At 47.8% G+C, this 19581-nt stretch overlaps 1 long non-coding RNA gene across 1 annotated transcript; it reads left to right on the forward strand.

The window, feature by feature from the left end:
• Positions 1 to 1564: 1564 nt before the first annotated feature.
• On the forward strand, positions 1565 to 14318 carry LOC144098006 (uncharacterized). Its single transcript, XR_013307124.1, has 6 exons — positions 1565 to 2231; positions 2717 to 2814; positions 5232 to 5371; positions 7467 to 7531; positions 13040 to 13105; positions 14205 to 14318. It is a non-coding gene; the product is annotated as an uncharacterized LOC144098006 (long non-coding RNA).
• The last annotated feature ends 5263 nt before the right edge of the window (positions 14319 to 19581 follow it).

Raw genomic sequence — 19581 nt, forward strand, 5'->3', positions numbered from 1 at the left:
CTTCCCACCTATAAGCTCCTCATTTCAATTAATTTTATATTGCCATAGATCTTTGCTCCGTTTGTTCGTTCGCACTCACAACCTCCGGCACGCGGCTTTATCATTTTGTTTTGGAATGCGAGGTGCGACCAGACTTATGCCGTTGATCATGGCCACGTGCAAATGATTCCACATTTTTCCAGATTCTTGCTGCTTTTGGTTCTCTATCTCGAAGGTTCCTTGCCAGCTTTAAATTCAGCACGACCAAGAACTGCATGGCATTCAGGTCGATGACCGCCGAGCACGCATGATTAAGCCTATTGCAGCCGCCGAGTAATTCAGTTCTTAGTTGGCGTGAGTCAGCCCCTTAAACAGTTAATTTTGGAAGCCTTTTCGTTGTCTTCCTGACAGCTGGAGTGTCGTCACCGCATCGTGATACTTTGCATCAAGCTTTGAACATTGAATATATATATATATATATATATATATATATATATATATATATATATATATATATATATATATATATATATATATATATATATATTATGTAAATGAGCATTAAAAAATAAATAAAATCAGCTCGAAGTCCTGCCCTCCCACTAAATAAAAAAGAGTTCCGGAGTCCCTGGCTATTATTAATTGTCTCGAGCATAGCCCAAACCTTCACCCGCTGCCATCACGACCCGGACGCGACAGCGGTGTGCCAGAGAACACTGCGAAACTATAATTATAGAGGTCCTCGATCACCTCGATCGAAGCACCTCGATCGAGGGCGTGGTTGTGCCACCCAGTTCCGTGTTCTAGCGCACACTAGCAGTTTATTTTTGAGAGCCTCTTCCTCCTCGTACCTTGCAAACTTCTGATTTCTTAACATAAATTCTTTCAGTGCATCAATTTACCTATTCAGCAATCTATATTTCACCCTCTGCTGGTCCTAAGTCGCTGATTTCAGGTCAGTGGCAATATAGTACTTATGATATCTACCTCGCACCGTGCCAGAAAATACTTTTTTGCAGCAATTACAGACTTTTCAAGCACTTGCTGCATTTAGGGGAGTTCTAAAAGAAGTGTTTATTTTATCGTAGATAACACAGAAGTTGCTGTTTACAGCGCAGAGAACAGGGAAGGGCCCAGCGTTATTTATGATCAAGAGCCGCGCAACAGGAGCTTTTATATTTCGAAACCGAAACTGAAAATGTTCTAGCGTCGTCTGACGGCTAGGCACAGACTTTATAGGTGGTTCCTGTTTGTCGTAAGCCACACAAAACTTTCTGCTTAAAGCACTAAGTAAAAAGCGCAAAGCACAATCAGGCACCGCGCGCCACTATAGCTTCCAACTTTGAAACCGAAACCGAAAGCGATTTGTCACATAGCGACTACTTTGTTTAATGCAGTGGCGATCAAAAATCGCAGAACACTTCAAACATTTAGGTTGCAGCGGTACCATAAAGCTCATACATGATAGAGCCCACAGAGTTACACTAAGCTACCCTATTCACACTCCATGGGCAGTCACAGGTGCAAGACCGATTTGCTAGTTGGTTCTGCAGTTGGTTCTGCTTATGTTGGACCAACGCTCTGTGGCACAGCTTGACACGGAACTCATAACTATTTCCCCTTCAAAGTAGTATTTGTAACTTTTCAACTATAAGTATTTCATGGTGTGTAGAGCCCCGCGTCGTCTGCTACTACATGCGGTCAATCAGCAGTCAACTGGATGGCCGGATGCGCTGCACGAGGAGGCTGCGACATGGAGCGGTATAGAGATCACGGTCGGAGACGCAAGTTCTGCCGCAGGAAACAAACAGACGAAATTGAACGAATAAAACGTATTTATTATTCTGGTTTGTAAAGAAGAGGTCATCATCATCATCGTATGCAGTGCCCTGTGCGGTGCGCGTCGCCAAGCCAATCCAAGTCTGCGGTCGTTTGCGTCCAACGTTTGCGTCGTCACTCATGTCGGTGTGTGTGGTTGTTACAGTTATTAGATTGTGTGTTTTGCAGCCACATGTGACACTTCCACTATGGGTTCGTCAGCTGCGGCGAGCTATGCGTACGTGAAATACTTCGACCGACGGCGCAAAAGCTATCGTACACGTCTCTATGTCGTCCTTGTTTTCTTTTGCGCTACACCTATCCATGATGCCTCACCGACTGGCGTTAGCGACCTGGCAAAAAAAAGGACGTCTACTGGCGCGGCGGAAAAGATGAGAAGGCATTCTATTCCGCCCAAGTAATGGAGCTTGGAGGTGAGTTTTGCAGTTACTTCGCTACTTGGTCAGATTTCAGAAGTGCCAAACGTGTGATGCGTGTACAGTCAAGCCTAACGCTTTTAGCAAAGCTTGGTGGCGTTTTACATAAAGTCGATGCACATGCTTTTTTACTGTTGCGAACACTTGCAGAACGCTTACGATACCACTTCCTCTGTGCTTGCGATCCGAGCACAGAGCAGCCCAGCGCATGCTTCCCAAAGAAGGGAAAAACTGCGTGGTCGCGTTGTAGCAGGTCTCGACGTAAGCGTCACTCTGAGCGAAATAATATATCGGATTTTTTTCATGAATTCAAGTAATTGCATGAGGCAGGGGGAAATCGGCTGTGTTCCGATCTGCTAATTTTTCACATCATATGATTTTTGGAAAGCAATGAACGCGACACACTAACTGATCCGTTTCCGTAGCTTGCCCTGTGTTTGCTGTCGCTTTCATTATTTTATCTCTCATTTCTTGTGTTCCAGTAACAAAAGCGGAGCTTATCCAGAGGGTGTCCAAGAGAAAAATCACTGCAATGGACCTTGAAAAGTCTGAGCCAGCAACAACAGTTGCACAGATACATGTATGTACTGGGCGAAGTTTTACTGTGGATGCCTCTGCTACTGCCACTCGCACGCTTACCAGTCGCAATATGTACATAACATAGCAGCATACTTCAGAGCCAGGCAGGCGTCTCTGTTTGTGTGTGTCTAAAATATTTATGGTTGCGGGAAGCAGCCAGGCTCCCGTCAGCAACAGAGAGCTTTGTAGCAGATCTTTGAATGGTAGTATAGAGATATTGCTTAAATGCTACCATTGTAAAAGATTGCGTAGGACACTAGAGAACCGCATGTGGAATGGAAGCATCGTTCTGTTTTTTGTTCTCTCATATATTGTGTGCTTCATGTCAGGTCAAAGTTTCATTTTTCGTATTGCCTCCTCGCATTGTTGTCTAAAATATTTATTGTTTGGGGGAGCAGCCAGGCTGCCTTCAACAACAGAGAGCTTTGTATCGAGCCCACCGATACGGCGTTGCGGGACAGCGCACTTCTCTCATTGCAGCACGTTGTCTTAGCTTCGGCTTGCAACTCGGTGGCCTGTTTTCTCTGTGCCATGATACTGGTTAAATATATGTATTGCTGGAAATTTATAAGCCCTCCTATTCTTCGGTTATGCGGCATACCAAAGCGAATCGGGCCACGTGAGACACGGATAGAGCCTCTGATAATTATTATTCACGAGGGGTGATAATTATTATTCACGTGTCTATCAAAAACACCGGTGCTGCGCTGTGGGCTACAACTGCGGTGGGCTCTCTCCGGTCGGGGCGGCTCTTGTCAAGACACGATTAATTACTGGAAGGCACCGTTCCCCTCTTCCCGTCATCTGTTCATCGTCGGTCGCTTCTTGCAGGGAACCAGTCAAAGGGGGAAGGTCATTTGAATTGAGCCGAGCGTGGGAAGAACAGGCTCCTTCCCAGCTAGTCATCCTTTCATTTTGTGCAGTCGTCGGCCACCTGATGATGCTGTCGAAATTGCCGCTGCTGTTGCTGCGCCACCGTGGTCATCCCTGTCGATGGGATCTGCACCTTAATCCTCTTCGGCTGGTGTGCATTCCGTTCATAATAGGCCCAACGCGGACGCCACCAAAAGCTCCCCATTTGACTTTCAAACAAAAGGGGTGCTGTCTACTCTTGTAAACGGAAGGGCAGCCACACAGAACAAGCAGGGATGGAGGACTAAAGCTAGTGGTCCAAGCGGAAGGGACAAAAACCTCTGAGAGGGAATGGAAGGAGAGGAGCATGGAAAAGTAGCTAGTTTGCCATATATGTAACTCCAATATAATGTCTTTTATTAAAGATTGTTTGCGGTTGTGTGTTCCGGGGACGGTGCCTCACAACAACCTTGGTAGAGGACATTTTCAGCCAGAGGGTGGTCGGGGCACTTTAAGTAGTGGCTGCCGGCTGGCGTGCATGTGTGCTCTGCCAAATTTGTTGTTCAAAATTTTTATTCTCTACGGAGGTCATTTTCATTTCACAGCTGAAGATGAAGCATAACCTTGCGTGTGCCGATTCGGTTGTTGCCATAAAGCTTGGTGCTCGGGTCTTCTGCCACAAGTGCTTAAAATACCTGAGAAATACCGTATGCATACTTCACCTTGCATTTGACTCATCAAAAAGAAAAATTTCCCAATGTGGATCAACATGCCTGCACACACAGTGTGGGGCCGACATGCAAGGCCAGATTGTAATGCCTTTCATTCTAGTGCTAGCTCTGCAGTAAAAGCGATAGCATACAGACACGACGTGCAGCTAAATTTGTACAGTGCACGCACTTCAGAAAAATGTTCAACCAGCTGATATGCACGCTTGTCAAAATAATGCGTGCATTACTTGCTGGCAGCAATATTTCAAATTTCAAATATTTCAAATATTTATTCCAACATTACACCATACAGATATAATGTCGAGGATGGCAGGCAAAAAGCCTCCTGGAGGGCGGCAGACTACAGTTGAGTGGAACATATCCTGATTGTTTTCTGCTTACAGCCCACAGGAATTAGTTCACAAACAGAAATTGCAACTACCACAGCAGAGTCAGTATAGGCAGGGTCGATCATTGGCGCCCAAGTAATTAGTGTGTGGTTAACAAATATGCAATAATCTGAGACTACAGCATGTTGTTTGAGCAGTGCATCCGCAGTTTTTCCCTCCTCCTCATCATCAGACTCACTACACCTACAGGGCAAAAGCCTCACCCATGTCTTTCCAATTAACACTGTCCAATTAGCCCTCCTATGTGGTGTCAAATGCAAGTCTTTAGAGTGCGACTGCCCGTCACATATGCTTTTGAGGATATCTCGAAGCTTACATGCAGACTTCACGACAGCACACAACGCACTGAAGGACATATACTTGCGTTGTTGCCGCCGATGTTTGCATCTGAGTGCAAGAGTCCGCGGCTGCCCTGAATAACTAACGTCCTTTCTTTCGCTCCCAAGGATCAGATTTCTACCGTACGCATGCGAGCAATGAGACGTAACAGCAAGCAAAGCAGCAGAGGGCACTCGCCTTCCGTGATCCATGGACGGCCTTGGCGCCATGATTGCCAGCAGGCTGGTTCTGGCGGCGACTAGTTCATGTGAGCATGATGCACCTTCCTGTCAGGAGTGAATTTTCTGGCAGCGAACAGGCTCTCCGAGCACGGCAATTTGAAAAAGCCCAATGATAATTTAAAGATTTAAAGTTGTAGAGACACCTTATTTTGGTGGCATGTTTTCTTCCCTACAATGATTCAGAAGACACTGCTATGAATGAATCATCATGTGGTGTTTGCCTGGGACCTATAAATAATTTATAATCGAATTTTTCTGTCATGCTGTCTCGGTTTCAACAGCCGAGTGAAGACTGTGACATCAGAGAGGTTATATGTAACGTGAAGCATGGAAAAAATGCGATATAATTGCTGCTTGATCGTTTTAATTCACTACAGTGTTGAAGCCAGCCTTCCTCAATAGTCGGAATGACAAATGTAGCAGCACCGATTATATTGCAGTTTTTCATGCCTCGCATGACCTATAAGCTCACTTTGACGTCATAGTCCCCATTCAGCTCTTGAAACTGAAACGGCGCGAGAAAGAAATTCGATTATAAATTATTTAGTAGTCATGGGAGAATCTTCATCATCAGCCTGATTACACCCAATGCAGGGTGAAGGCCTCTCCCATGTCTCTCCAATTAACCATGTCTTGCCAGCTGCGCCCACCTTATGCCTGCAAACTTCTCAATTTCATACGCCCACCTAACCTTCTGCCGCCCCCTGCTATGTTTTCTTTCTCTTGGAATCCCTTAGGGACCAACAGCTATCTTACCTTCGCACTACATTCCCCGCTCAAGCCAATTTCTTCCTCTTGATTTTGGCAAGGATGTCATTAACCCGCGTGTGTTCCCTCAACCACTCTTCCTGCTTCCGGTCTCTTAAAGGAGTATAGACACCTAATTTTGGTGGCATGTTTTCTTTTCTTCAATGATGCAGAAGACGCTACTAGGCATGAATCACCATGTGATGTTTGCCTACGACCGCTAAATAATTTATAATTGTTTTTTTCTGGCATGCTGTTTCAGTTTTGGAACAGCCGAACGATGGCTCTGACGTCAAAGAGGGCTTTTCCTTCACGTGAGCCATGGAAAAATGTCCATAGAATCGCTGCTTCATTGTTCTAATTTACTGCAGTGTTGACATCAGCCTTCCTCAATTGCTGGAATGACAACAAATGTGCAAGCAGTGATTATATTGCTGTTTTTTCATGTCTCGTGACGTGTAAGCACACATTGACGTCACTGTCCTTGTTCAAGTGTTGAAGCCGAAACTGGACGAAAAATAAATGCTATTATAAATTATTGAGCGGTCGTAAGAGATTACTAGCTGCTACTCCATGTATAATAATGCCTTATGCATCATTACAAGCAAGAAAGCACGCACCCAAACGGTAGGTGTTATACTGCTTTAACGTTACGCCTATCATTTTTCTTTCCGTGGCTCACTGCGTTGTCCTCAGCTTAAGCTGAACCCTTTTTGTTAGCCTCCACGTTTCGGCCCCATAGGTGGGTACTGGTAAGATGCAGCTGTTGTACACATTTCTCTTGAGGGATATTGGTAAACTGCCATTCATGACCTGAGAGACCCTGCCATATGCGTTCCATCGCAATCTTATCCTTCTAGTTATTCCCTCATGATCCGGATCAGTTGTCACTATTGATACCTGCCTTAAATAAACGTATTCCTTTACCTTTTCCCTTACCTCGCTACCAATTGTGAACTGCTGTTCTCTTGCTAGACTTGAGAATAGGAGAATACCACAAGGTAATCCATGTATAATAATGCCTGATGCCTCATTAGAAAGCAAAAACACACACCCAAAAGATGGATGTTTATACTCCTTTAAAGCTAGTTGGTGCAATACAGAATGTGAGTCACCAGTGTTGCCAGTAAAACCCTTTAACATCATATTTTGATCTGTTGATTGAAATCAAGTTTTTTTGTGTTCTAGTTAATGGTATTTCATTATTTCTTCGCTCCTTATTTGGAAAAATTATTTCTCGGGACTCTGACCAGGCTCAAGAAGTGTAATGTGATAGTAAACAGAATATGTTTGAAAATCCTCTGAAGTTGCCGTTTAATTTACCTTGTACATTAGTCTTTTGTAGCAAATATGAACACTTTTCATACTTTGCAGTCTTCCACTAGCATGGATCCTGCTGCACCACAGAACCCGGATATCTTGCTGAGGTCAGCAGCCAGGTATGAAGGTGTCGCATATTTAGAATGTAAGACAAGTGGGCTTTGATGCCCCATCGGCCAGTGCTGATAAAGGAGCAAAACACAGACGGAAGACGAGGCTGACAAAGTTCAGTTTGGTGCTCAGGAACGCTTGGTTACCGGGGTGCGCCGTGCTAACAAAGATTGTGGCCGTCCACACTTCTTGTTTGATTTGCGTCTTTACACTTGTGGAGGGGCTGGGTGCGCAGTGCTAACAAGAAGTGTCGACGGCCACAATCTTTGCTAGTACAGCGCACCTCGGTAGCCAAGCGTTTTCTGTGTGCCAAACTGAACTTTGTCAGCCTCGTCTTTGCCTGTGTTTTGCTCCTTCTTCAGCACGGGGCGCTGGGGCATCAAAGCCCAATTGTCGATCTTACAAGAATGATTTTGTAAGCTTGAAATGCTTTTAGCTCTCATCCTTGATAAATGCAGGCAAACAATCTAGAAACCGGAAACATGGGGATGAGCATCAGTGCACACCTCTCGGAAATGGGAAATTTTCTGTCCGAATAATATGAAGCAGAAAAAAAATTGCCTGCAGAGCAGCCCTAGGCACAATTTTAACCTGTGGCAGCTCGGAGCAGTATTGCTTAGCGATGGCTTCGTGGTCGAAATGCAGTTTTTGTTTGTGTTCTAGTTGTTGACATTTCATTATTTTGCAGAATTATTTCTTGCAACTCAGACAAAGTTCAAGAAGTGTAATGTGATAGTAAACTCAAAGTGCTTTAAAATCTCCTGGAGATGCCAATTAAAGGAACACTGAGGAAAAATTGAAGTTGGCTTGTATCGATAGAATATATAAGCTCCTGATCACAAAAACGCAACTCTTACTGAAAAACAAAGCTCTTGTAAAGTAGAAAATAGCAAGAACCTAAATACAGGTATCGCCGCCACAGGGCAATCTCGCAAGTACAAGCGTGATAACGTCATTGGACAAGAGACGCCACGTTGTAGGAATTTTCCTTCCTACATGAAGCTGCGAATCTGAGGCTGACAAAAGAAGGTTGCGCGGTTCAATATTGAAGTAAGTTTTGTCTTAAAACCGATAGTGCACTTTTATCACACAAGGAAGACAGACAAAAGACAACCTGAATGTTGGAAGCAAAAAAAGCCGATGCTTGGCGGCTCCACAGGCGGCCAGGAAAGTTTCGACTTGTTACGGCGCTTCGCGTCTATGAGCTTTGTGTGCCTCTTGGTTTTGTTTTTAACGCGTCTCGATTTACAAGTGCCGAACAGCAGAGGAACTGCGTGCCGCTTCAAGTGCTAGTTAATCTTTGAAGGAGCCTGTTAAGGCTGGTCAGGTGATTGCCGCGGTCGATGAAAAACCACGATGGCACGATGGTCGGTGATCATACAAGGCAGTTAGCAGTATAAAGAGCACTTGTGTCGTCGCACGCTCGCTTGGCGAAACATTCCCGGCTGTGCCAGTCAACTTCAAACTACTTAATGGAAATCATTTATTAGGGACGGGAGACAAGGTACAAGGCAGTTAAAAAAAATTGATGGCCTAGCTGTGTTAGGCCAGGATATACGTAGCGAAAGCGCGGAGACTTCTGCAGCGGAAGATTGCACTCACTAGATGCGCCTTTATTCATGGTTAAATCTTGAACCGTCGTGGCGGAGTGGTAGAGTCCGCCTCAAACTACAATGGCCCTGGTTCGATTCCGAGCCTCGGCACAGGTTTTTTTTTATTCAGTGAGTGGGTGGGGGGTTTCAGTGGCGCGCATAGATGCCGCCACCGAATACGTTGGTTAGCGGATAAGCGCAGGCTCTGTTAAAGGGGCAGTTAGGAGAACTCTATCAAATTATTTTTGTTAGCAAAATCTGATAGTTCGGCATTTCAAGGCATTGTTGCCGCCTGTCCGGGAGTGAAAGATGCATTTATTTCAAAGAAATTTGGATTCAAAGTTGAAAAAGTTTTTCTCGCCACTCCGATTCAAACTCGGGAACTTTATGACATCACGGCGCACTCTTATGACGCTACAGGACGCAGTGACGTGAAACGTGACGTACGCGCAGACGTGATTTCTCGCGGCTAGCAGTGTGGTCTACCAGCCGAAATGAAAGCTACTGCCGCCGCACGTTGAAGGCATCTATCGGGGGTTGCTACTCTCGCTTCGTTTACGTTTGCACCGGCGTCTTGTCTGCGTTATGATCGATCCCGTTCCCGAACCTGACGACGAAGTTCTCGCAAAAACTCCGGCCTGCATTTCAGCGACCTCAGCCCCACAGAGCGTGCGATGCTTTTGAGGGAGCTCGGTTAGGTTAGGTGCCGGCGGGTTGTTTCCCCCTTCCGCCATGAGCAGCCGTTGCAAATCATATCATAACCCCAGTGCGGGGAGTCACAAGGGGCCAGGACAAGGTCGGTGAGTCACGCCCATTGGAGGCTGGCCGGGGCTTAGGGGCAAACGGATTGCGATTCCTTGAACGGCGCGGTTGCATGGTGCAGCAGGCGGCATCAAGGTCTCCCACGGTTGCAAGGGCCAGGTTATTTATTTATTTTTTGCCAAAAAAACGGATGGATACTCAAGGGCGCTTGCGTTTAAAGTTGGCGGCTTGAAAGTAAAGCCCACGCTTCATCGGCTTCCGCGCGTTTCCGGCGGTACGGGGTCTACTGGATCGGGCTCTCTCGCCCACTTGCATGTACCTTCAGATGTGTACTGTGAATGGATTAAATTAGCCGAGAGCTCGAAAACAACAGCTGCGTCCAACTGCCGAAGCTATTGAATGACGTCACAACACGTACCTCGCCGCAGAGCTGAATCGGTCTGGCCGGGCCGGCGGTGGCTGGCGCACCCTCCGCAAAATAGAGACATGCTTAAAGTCTCCGCCAGTGCGGTCAGAGTGCGCCGAAACTGCCGAACGCGTTGGCGGTCAAGCACAGTTGGAGCATAGAGGGTCTCGGTTTGGCCGATGTGACGTCGCCATGCAGCGCGCGTGCGCATTACTCCGGAGTGTAAACGCACCTTAACAGAGCCTGCGCTTAACAGCTAACCAACGTATTCAGTGGCGGCACCTATGGTAGCCACTGAAACCCCCCGCCCACTCACTGAAAAAAAAGAAACCTGTGCCGAGGCTCAGAATCGAACAAGGGCCTTTCTAGTTTTAGGCAGAGACTCTACCACTCCGCCACGACGGCTCAAGATTTAACTATGAATAAAGGCGCATCTAGTGATTGCACTCTTCCGATGCAGAAGTCTCCGCGCTTTCGCTACGTATATCCTGGCCTAACACAGCTAGGCCATCAATTTTTTTTAACTGCCTTGTACCTTGTCTCCCGTCCCTAATAAATGATTTCCGTTAAGTAGTTTGAAGTTGACTGGCACAGCCAAGAATGTTTCGCCGGGCGAGCATGTGAAGACACAAGTGCTCTTTATACTGCGAACTGCCTTGTACGATCACCGACCATCGTGCCATGATAGTTTTTCATCGACCGTGGCGATCATTTGACCAGCCTTAACAGGCTCCTTCAAAGGTTAACTAGCACTTGAAGCGGCACTTGGAGTTCCTCTGCTGTTCGGCACTTGTAAATAGAGGTGCGTCAAAAACAAAACCTCGGGGCCCGCAAAGCTCATAGACGCGAAGCGCCATAACAAATCGAAACTCTCGTGGCTGCCTGTGGCGCCCCCAAGCATTGGTTTTCTTTGCTTCCAACATTCAGGTTGTCTTTTGTCTGTGTTCCTGGTGAGATAAAAGTGCGCTATCGGTTTTAAAACAAAACTTACTTCAATATTGAACCTCGCAACCTTCTTTTCTCAGCCTCAGAGATTTAGCAGCTTCCATGTAAAAAGGAACATTCCTCCAAGGTGGCGTCTCTTGTCCTATGACGTCATCACGCTTGTACTTGCGAGATTGCCCTGTGGCGGCGATACCTGTGTTTTGGTCCTTGCTATTTTCTACCTTACAAGAGCTTTGTTTTCTGTAAGAGTTACGTTTTTGTGATCAGGAGCTTGTATTCTATCGATACAAGGCAACCTCAATTTCTCCTCAGTGTCCCTTTAATGCACGTTTATAGCCTGGAGTAACGCATGCGCGCGCACTGCACACCAACGTCACGTCGGCCAAAGCGAGACCCTCTATACTCCAACTGCGCTTGACCGGTGACGCGTTCGGCAGCTTAGGCGCACTCTGACCACATTGGCGGAGACTTAGAGCATGTCTCTATTTCGCGCCGAGTGCGCCAGCTGTGCCAGCCAGACCAGACTGATACGGTTCCGCGGCGAGGTGCGCGTTGTGACATCATTCAATAGCTTCGGTCGTTAAGCAGTGCTGTTCTTTTCAAACTCTCGGCTAATTTAATCCATTCACAGTACACATCTGAAGGTACATGCAAGTGGGCGAGAGAACCCGATCCAGTGGACCCTGTACCTCCGGAAATGCGGAGAAGCCGTTGAAGCGTCGGCCTTACTTTCAAGCTGCCTACTTTAAATGCGAGCGCCCTTGAGTACCCATCCGTTTTTGTGGCAAAAAAATAAACAAATAACCTCGCCCTTGCAACCGTGGGAGACCTGGACGCCGTCTTCTGCACCGTGCAACCGCGCCGTTCAAGGAATCACAATCTGTTGACCCCAAAGCCCCGGCCAGCCTCCGATGGGCGCGACGCACTGACCTTGTCCTGGCCCCTCGCGACTCCCCGCACTGGGGTTATGATATTTAATTTGCAACGGCTGCTCATGGCGGAAGGGGGAACGACCCGCCAGCGCCTAACTAACCGTGCTCCCTCAAAGGCATCGCACGTTCTGTGGGGCAGAGGTCGCTGAAATGCAGGCCGGAGTTTTTGCGAGAACTTTGTCATCGGGCTCGGGAACGGGATCCATCGTAACGCTGGCAAGATGCTGGTGCAAACATAAACGAAGCAATGGTAGCGACCCCCGATAGATGCCTTCAACGTGTGGCGGCGGTAGCTTTCATTTTGGCTGCTGCTAGACCGCACCGCTAGCCGCGAGAAATCACGGAGTCTGCGTTTACGTCATGTTTCTTGTCACTGCGTCCTGTAACGTCATAAGAGTGCGCCGTGATGTCATAAGAGTTCCCGAGTTTGAATCGGAGTGGCGGGAAAAACTTTTTCAACTTCGAATGCAAATTCCTTTGAAATAAATGCATCTTTCGCTCTCGGACAAGCGGCAACAAAGCCATGAAATGCTGAACTATCAGATTTTGCTTACAAAAGAAATTTGATTGAGTTCTCCTCACTGTCCCTTTAATGTACCATGTACAGTCTAGGTCAAAAGTGTTAAGGCTACAGCATTCAGCTGCAGTGAAATCAATGTTCCTAGAATAATTCATGTAGCGGATCATTCAAAACTGTAGTCAAGCAGGAAGCTTCTTTATCGCAAGAAGAAACCTGCTAGCACTTCAAGGTCACTTGGTCTTTAATATTGCTGTAATGGCTCTGTTATGCGGCTGAAGCGAAAAGCCTTTGGCCTTAAGACTTCACCGACACTGTACATTACTCTTGTTGCAAATGCGAACACTTTGCACACTTTCCAGGCTTCCACTAGCATGGGTCCTGCTGCACCATGGAATCCAGGTGTTCTTGCTGAGGTCAATGGCCAGGTACGATGGCTTCTCATATTTAGAACTAGTTTGTAAGCTTGAAATGCTTTTAGCTCTCGTTCTTGGTAACTGCAGGCAAACAATCTAGAAACTGTGGAAACGTATAGGGCTGAGGATCAGTGCACACCTCTCGGACACGTGGAATTTTCCATCCAAATGGCGTGGAGCGGAAAAAAATTGCCTGCGCAGGAGCCCCAGGCACAATTTGAACCTGTGACAGCTCAGGGCAGCTTTGCTTAATGAACTCTTAGATCACTAAGCCATGACCACAACCTTTCACCTTTCATGTTCTAATTAGCACAGCCTCTTGTGCTAAGATTTAATTGCTGTGTTTTAAATATTCATATTCTTTCATCTGTTCGTTCTGTTTCCGAATATTTGGCAGCATTACTGTTGCCGGGGTGCAGTGGAGCCTGAAGTAAAGATAAAAAGGCTCATCTATGGTGTCAAAGGCAGCTTATATGATTGCACATAAACGTGACCTGGTGGCCCATCGTGCCGCTCACTCCGAAGAAGAGAGCGATGTGTCATGTTTTATCATTAGTAGCGTTTGCAAGGAAAACTGCCATTTTCTTAATGTTACATATAGGAGTCCTGAGGAATAGGATTTTAGCAGTTTTAATGTGGCAAATACTTCTCTCCCCAATCTGTTATAGGGCTTTATACAAAGCATATGTGCAGCTGTTTTATTGCAGATCCACCTCGGGAGCGGAAATTGTCAGTGCAGAGCGGTGGCGCTGGCTTCTTTCCCAAGGTCGAGACTTCCTGTTTTGCAAGGACGCCACAAAACTTTTGTGGGGTTCCCCACAAAAGTGACGCTCCTTCCTGGTGATGCTCCTTCCCCGAAGAGCCTTAGGGGAAAGAGCATTCAGGGAAGGAGCATCACCGGCTCAGTATGCCGGCAATCGCTTAAGGCTGGTGGCATGCAGAAGCCTCGGATGAGCTCAGAAAAACTAGCATCTGTGGGCAGTAAGCCTCTTATTTAGGTACATTTCATGACTGACAAAGGCATTTGTTTATTTAAGTGTGCATGACTTAAATACCTTTATTTTACAGCACCTGCATGTCTTCAATTTTGTCATGATTAATACTCTTTCAGATGCATTTGATGCATACATCAAAGCTGCACAAGCTGCCGAGGATGAGAAAATGCGCAGAGCAGTTGAATTGCTACCTGGCGGACATGCTGAGGAACATCAAGTAATCATCGCCTGCACCTGCCCCTGTAGTCAATGGCTGTAATCAGATAAAAATGATAAAATAAAGGCAGCAAGAAAAATTATTTCATTGACTGTAGCCTGATATTTAGTGCTGGGATGCAGCATTTGCTGCACTGAAGGGTTGCAAGTTCATTCGGGTAGCCTACATATTCTGAGGTATTAACTGTACACCAGAGTACGTGTTGCAAGGCCATTGTATCCCCATGTCGAGGCCCTCGTATCTGTACGAAGGTATATGAGGGACCGGAGTGACACGTATCCAATAGCGTATATATGAGGCACGTATCACCCGTATATATGTGTTTCGCTATACGTGGAGAGAACGCGTATGCCATACGAGCACGTATTCATACGACCATATATGTGTACACATATCCAATAATTGCGTATATATGAGACACATTTAACACATATATACGAGATTTTTCAATAGGGTCGCCTTCCATGCTTAGCGTCATGCCTACTTGTGAATGTCAACGTGTACATTAACCTTGGCAATTTTTACATATGTAAATAAATTTTTTTTTATAAACACGATGGTATGTGGTCTTGGGCCATAGAGGGCATTACAGCCCGTGTGCGGAGGGCGCAGACATTTAACCTGCCTCTGCTTGAGAGGCGCTACCTGGTTCAGTCGGTCATACTGGGGGCTTTCTGGTACCTTTGCCACATTGTTACCCCCCCCCCCCCCCTCGTGTCATAAGGCGGATACAGAATACAGTTTTTCTTTCCTTTTGGTCAGGCTTCCGGAACCGAGCTTGTGGCTCGTGCTGTGTTTCGACAACCACGGGAGAGAGGCGGTTTTGCTTTTTTAGCTTCTTCTGCCACATCCTCGCTGTTAGCTTTGAAAAGAATTTTCTGTATCCTGCTGGGGGACGCGTCTCTGGCGCGAGCCCTGACACGGTGCTTTTTGGATCCCGCGGCCCCTGTTAATCATGGATCTCAGTCAGAGCAGCCTATCGCTTTCTATGCTATGTCAGTGGATTTTTTAGGCATGTAAGAGCAGTTGTACATGATGTAAATAACGTTGCAGACCGTGTGGTGGACATTATGGCCTAGCTGTTGTGGCCTGTTGTGCTGGCGGCTCGCCGCTCACCGATGCGCAGCGTTCAATGGGCGCTCTTAGCATCGTCACCTCTCCCAGGACATCTACGCGACTTTGGAAACTTGGTTGGGTAGTGCTGCCTACTTGTGATCGGCTAGAGCGGTGGGATGTGTTACGCTCCAGTTCCTGTACTAATTCCCCACTCCTGGAATCTAATCGCCACGCTGCACTCACCTGCGTGGTAGCGCGTGTCTTTTGGCGCGCGGTTCATGCGGGATTCCTTGGGCAGGGCATTTGGAGCTTTGTGTCCCGCGGCCGCTTCCCCAGCGGCCGTTTTGCTCGCCTGTTAACTGTTGCTGGTCTTTCTCGTTTATGGCCCCAGTCAATGCGCCGCGGTCGCGGTTGAGCTTCGACGCCGTGCTGTGTGGCCAGTACTTGGCCGTCTTCGAAGTTAGCTGATGAGTTTCTTGACGGAGGAATTCTTTTTCTTGGGAGAGAAAGAGCTTCTCCGGCAGTGGTCATCGATCGTCTTGTTCTGGTTTTTAGGCCGAATTGGCGCTACGGTCTCCTTTTTTTTTCTGCTTCAGATTACTGCTGTTTCACTCTTTGGTCAATAGGTATGCTATCCCGTCTTAAATCGCTCACAAGCAATTCCTGTTAGTCACTCAAATATGCTTATGGTACCTCTTTAATTGGCTTGCCTTGCATGCTTAGCGTCATGTCTACTTGTGAATGTCAATGTATTCGTTAGTCTTGGCATGTGCGCATATATAAAAAAAATTTGTAATCACTATTGTGTACCGTACTGATATGTGCGAAAGAATTCAAATAGAATAAAGGGAGATCAAAAAGTCCAACCAGCATGATAAAATGGCTGTGGTTTAGCTCTGGTTAAACCTGGAGTGAAGCGATAGCTATAGCAGGTCGAGTGGAAATTGCTTAGTCGAATTGCAAAGTCAGTCTTTCGCCGCTGCGTTTCATTGGGCGTTCCTTCATCTCCGTCCCTGGACGTGGATTCACTCCCTCCCCCACTCCACTCCTCCCCCACTCGGTTTCGCCGGAGCGACTAACCTCCCCAACCTCACCCCTCTCCCCTCTACGTAATGCGAGCGCCTCCTCCTTCTCTGAACACAAAGACAAGTCTATCCCCCACCACACCGTAAGCTAACGGCGGCAGAGGCGAGGGAATGGCGACTACAGACGAACACCTTTCCTAACCTACACAAGTACCACATCATCTTCCCCGACAGATATGAGAGCATCTGCTCCTGGTGTGGCGGAATTCCAACAACATATCATGTAACATGGGGCTGCTCCGGTCCCAAGCCCCCCGAACTAGACAAACATCACTCCGAGGAACAGTGGGAGTCTGCCCTGCTCAGCTCTGACTCTGCGACGCAGCGAAAGCTGATATCCCAAGCAAGAGCAACTGCGGTGAACATTGGGGTCCTGAAATAAGGACTCCACCCAAAATCTGTATTTTCGCCTCTCTATCCTACCTTTTTGGAATAAATGTTTTCTACTACTACTACTACGGCGCGCCGCGCCGCCTGCAACTCCCACGGTGGCCAGGGCGCCGCCACGCTGAAGGCTCGAAATGCTAGCGTAATGTAGCCGCGCGGCGCGCATACCAGCTGCGTGCTCAGACGTCACTCCGCGCATGCGCACCACTGACGAGGCGGGCGGCGTGCACACCAGCTGCGGGCTATGATGCCACTCCGCGCAAGCGCACAGTTGGCGGAGTAGTGGTGCCACGGATCAGCGGGCAGCCACGCTGACCTCGCGAAGTGGCTGGCGTACTAGTAGCTATCGCTACAAAATTTACGGGGCGGTTTAGTTCAGCCTGAGTTTGACACGATATCGTTATAGGTCCCTGCCTCTGAGCGTGCCACATAGGAACGTGATCGAATGGTGAGGGCAGAAACTGTGCGAGAACCCTCACCTTGGGTTGTACGTATCTGAAACGAGAGAATTATACTTGTTGGCGTTGGCGCGGCAAACATGGAGGTATAACACCAATCCACCACGACTACATTGGCTGCATGTGGAGGGGGATTGTCGAGGTGAAGGTGGGTGAAGATGCATCTTGGAGCGCAGCTCTTATGCGCCCGTTTTTGCGTTCCGCGTCGCAGTCAGCGTTGTCGGCGTAACCGATTGACCAAGCAGCAGAGCGAATTAAACGCCACCTTGAAGGTGTGCGTGCGCCGGGAAGATCCCTGAGGGTGGCTAGCAGCGTGCGTTACGCACACACACACGGCAACCGCACCGGCGGCATGTAGAGAGTTGCGCTCAAAATTATCGTTACCGACGATCGCAACCACTTGTCAATTTTTTTTGTTAGTAGGCGGCCGGATGTGCGGCCACCAGATTGTGAACGCGCACGCACGCACGCACGCACGCACGCACGCACACACACACACACACACACACACACACACACACACACACACACACACACACACACACACACACACACACACACACACACACACACACACACACACACACACACACACACACACACACACACACACACACACACACACACACACACACCACTGTTATTTTTCAATTTTTGAGAGAGGAGGCTATGCCGATAACGCAGTATAGAAAATAACTACAGTACTCTAACCCCGCGAGGGATTCCAGCCATTGGCTGCGCAACAGAAGATTGGTTTAGTGATGCCTTGGGCTATTCGGCCATCTTTTAAGATTCTTTTTATTGCTGTCGTATGGAATATCAGTCCCTGACCTCCTCGTACCGAGCTTGACTGGGTCGAATTCAGCGATCTCAGAATACGACCTAACGCCATCACTCCCTTACTCCGCCTGCACATAAAACTTCCGGAAAGCGCACGCGTCATGAAAAGGCAACCAGTCAGGAGGGTAAACTTGAGCACATATATGTTCAGAGCTCAAATGCATTGCCCTATGAACAGGTACCTACCTGAACGCGGTGATTGGGCGCGTTTATTCTACACGCCGCTTTACCACACGCTAAACAATCTTAATATGCGAAAAAATCACATCGAATTACGGGCTCGACACAGACAAAAACCTCATAGTAAGTCGTGATCTCAATGTCTTTTGTAAGATACTGCTGAACTAGGCCACGTCCGAAACGAACATAGCATCACAGCACAAATAATTGAGTTGCTGAACTGTTTCTAGTTGCTCGCTGAAGTAGCAATTCATTGATCGCGGCAAAAACGTGCTCTTTGCTCGAAGGCACGGCCTAACGCGAAAGGTCCGCGTTTGATGTGGTGGTGGTAGTGTTTTTTTATTAAAATAATGGTAAAAAGAAGAAAAACATTTTTGTTAGCCCCGGCATCTGCCATCGATACTGAAGCACCTGAGCTGGGGCAGCGGAAATAAAGGATAGCAGGCAGAAGGGTGAAATGAAATGAAAGAGGTGAGGGGACAGGAAGAGAGGATAAGGGAAGAAGTAATATATACAAACTATTTACACAATAAGAAATGTGTCCAGTTGGTGCGCATGATTAGTTCATGTTGGAGGAATTAAAAACGCACAAAGCACTGTGTTGGCTACAACTGGAGTGGGGTGTACAGTTAATAATCATTCAAGGTAGAACTCGCGGAGCGTTCGGTCACTGCGTGTAACTACCTGACGATGACAGACGGGACGTCAAGCCCGTGTGTTCGAGGAATGCACAGAGGCTCGCCAAGGTTCGCTCACAAATGCGCGCACTGCCCTGCGGCCACAATAACGTCTTCAGGGAGTCTGGTAGTGTGCCCAGCGCCATGTAGACCGCAAGCATACCGCGACGAGCATAGGCGAATGCGGCAGAGTGAAGGAGCGGGTGTTCTAGTGTTTCCACTGCGCCGCATCCGTCACACACATCACTCTTCGCGATTCCGTGGCGCTCCCGTCGTTCGCCGGGCCACACGCAGCCAATGCGCGCGGAGGATCATTACACTTTGCGACCTTGTAAGTGCGCGACAGCCGGTGATACTGTCAATGCGCTAACCTCCTGCGATGCGTGGGTCAGGGTGCTGCTTTCGGAGATGGTCGTGGATGGCCGCACGCACGTCCTCAAGCGCAAGGGGCAGATTGCTGGCAGGTAGTTGGTGTGCAGCGGTCGCGAGGTCGTCAGCTTCTTCGTTGCCGGCGATGCTGTAGTGACCGGACACCCACTGTGCACGCACGGCACATCCTCTCTGCGCGAGGCGCTCGATGCGCGAGCGAATTT

The sequence above is a fragment of the Amblyomma americanum genome, chromosome 1 (genome assembly GCF_052857255.1).
Source record: "Amblyomma americanum isolate KBUSLIRL-KWMA chromosome 1, ASM5285725v1, whole genome shotgun sequence".
Lineage (NCBI taxonomy): Eukaryota > Metazoa > Arthropoda > Arachnida > Ixodida > Ixodidae > Amblyomma > Amblyomma americanum.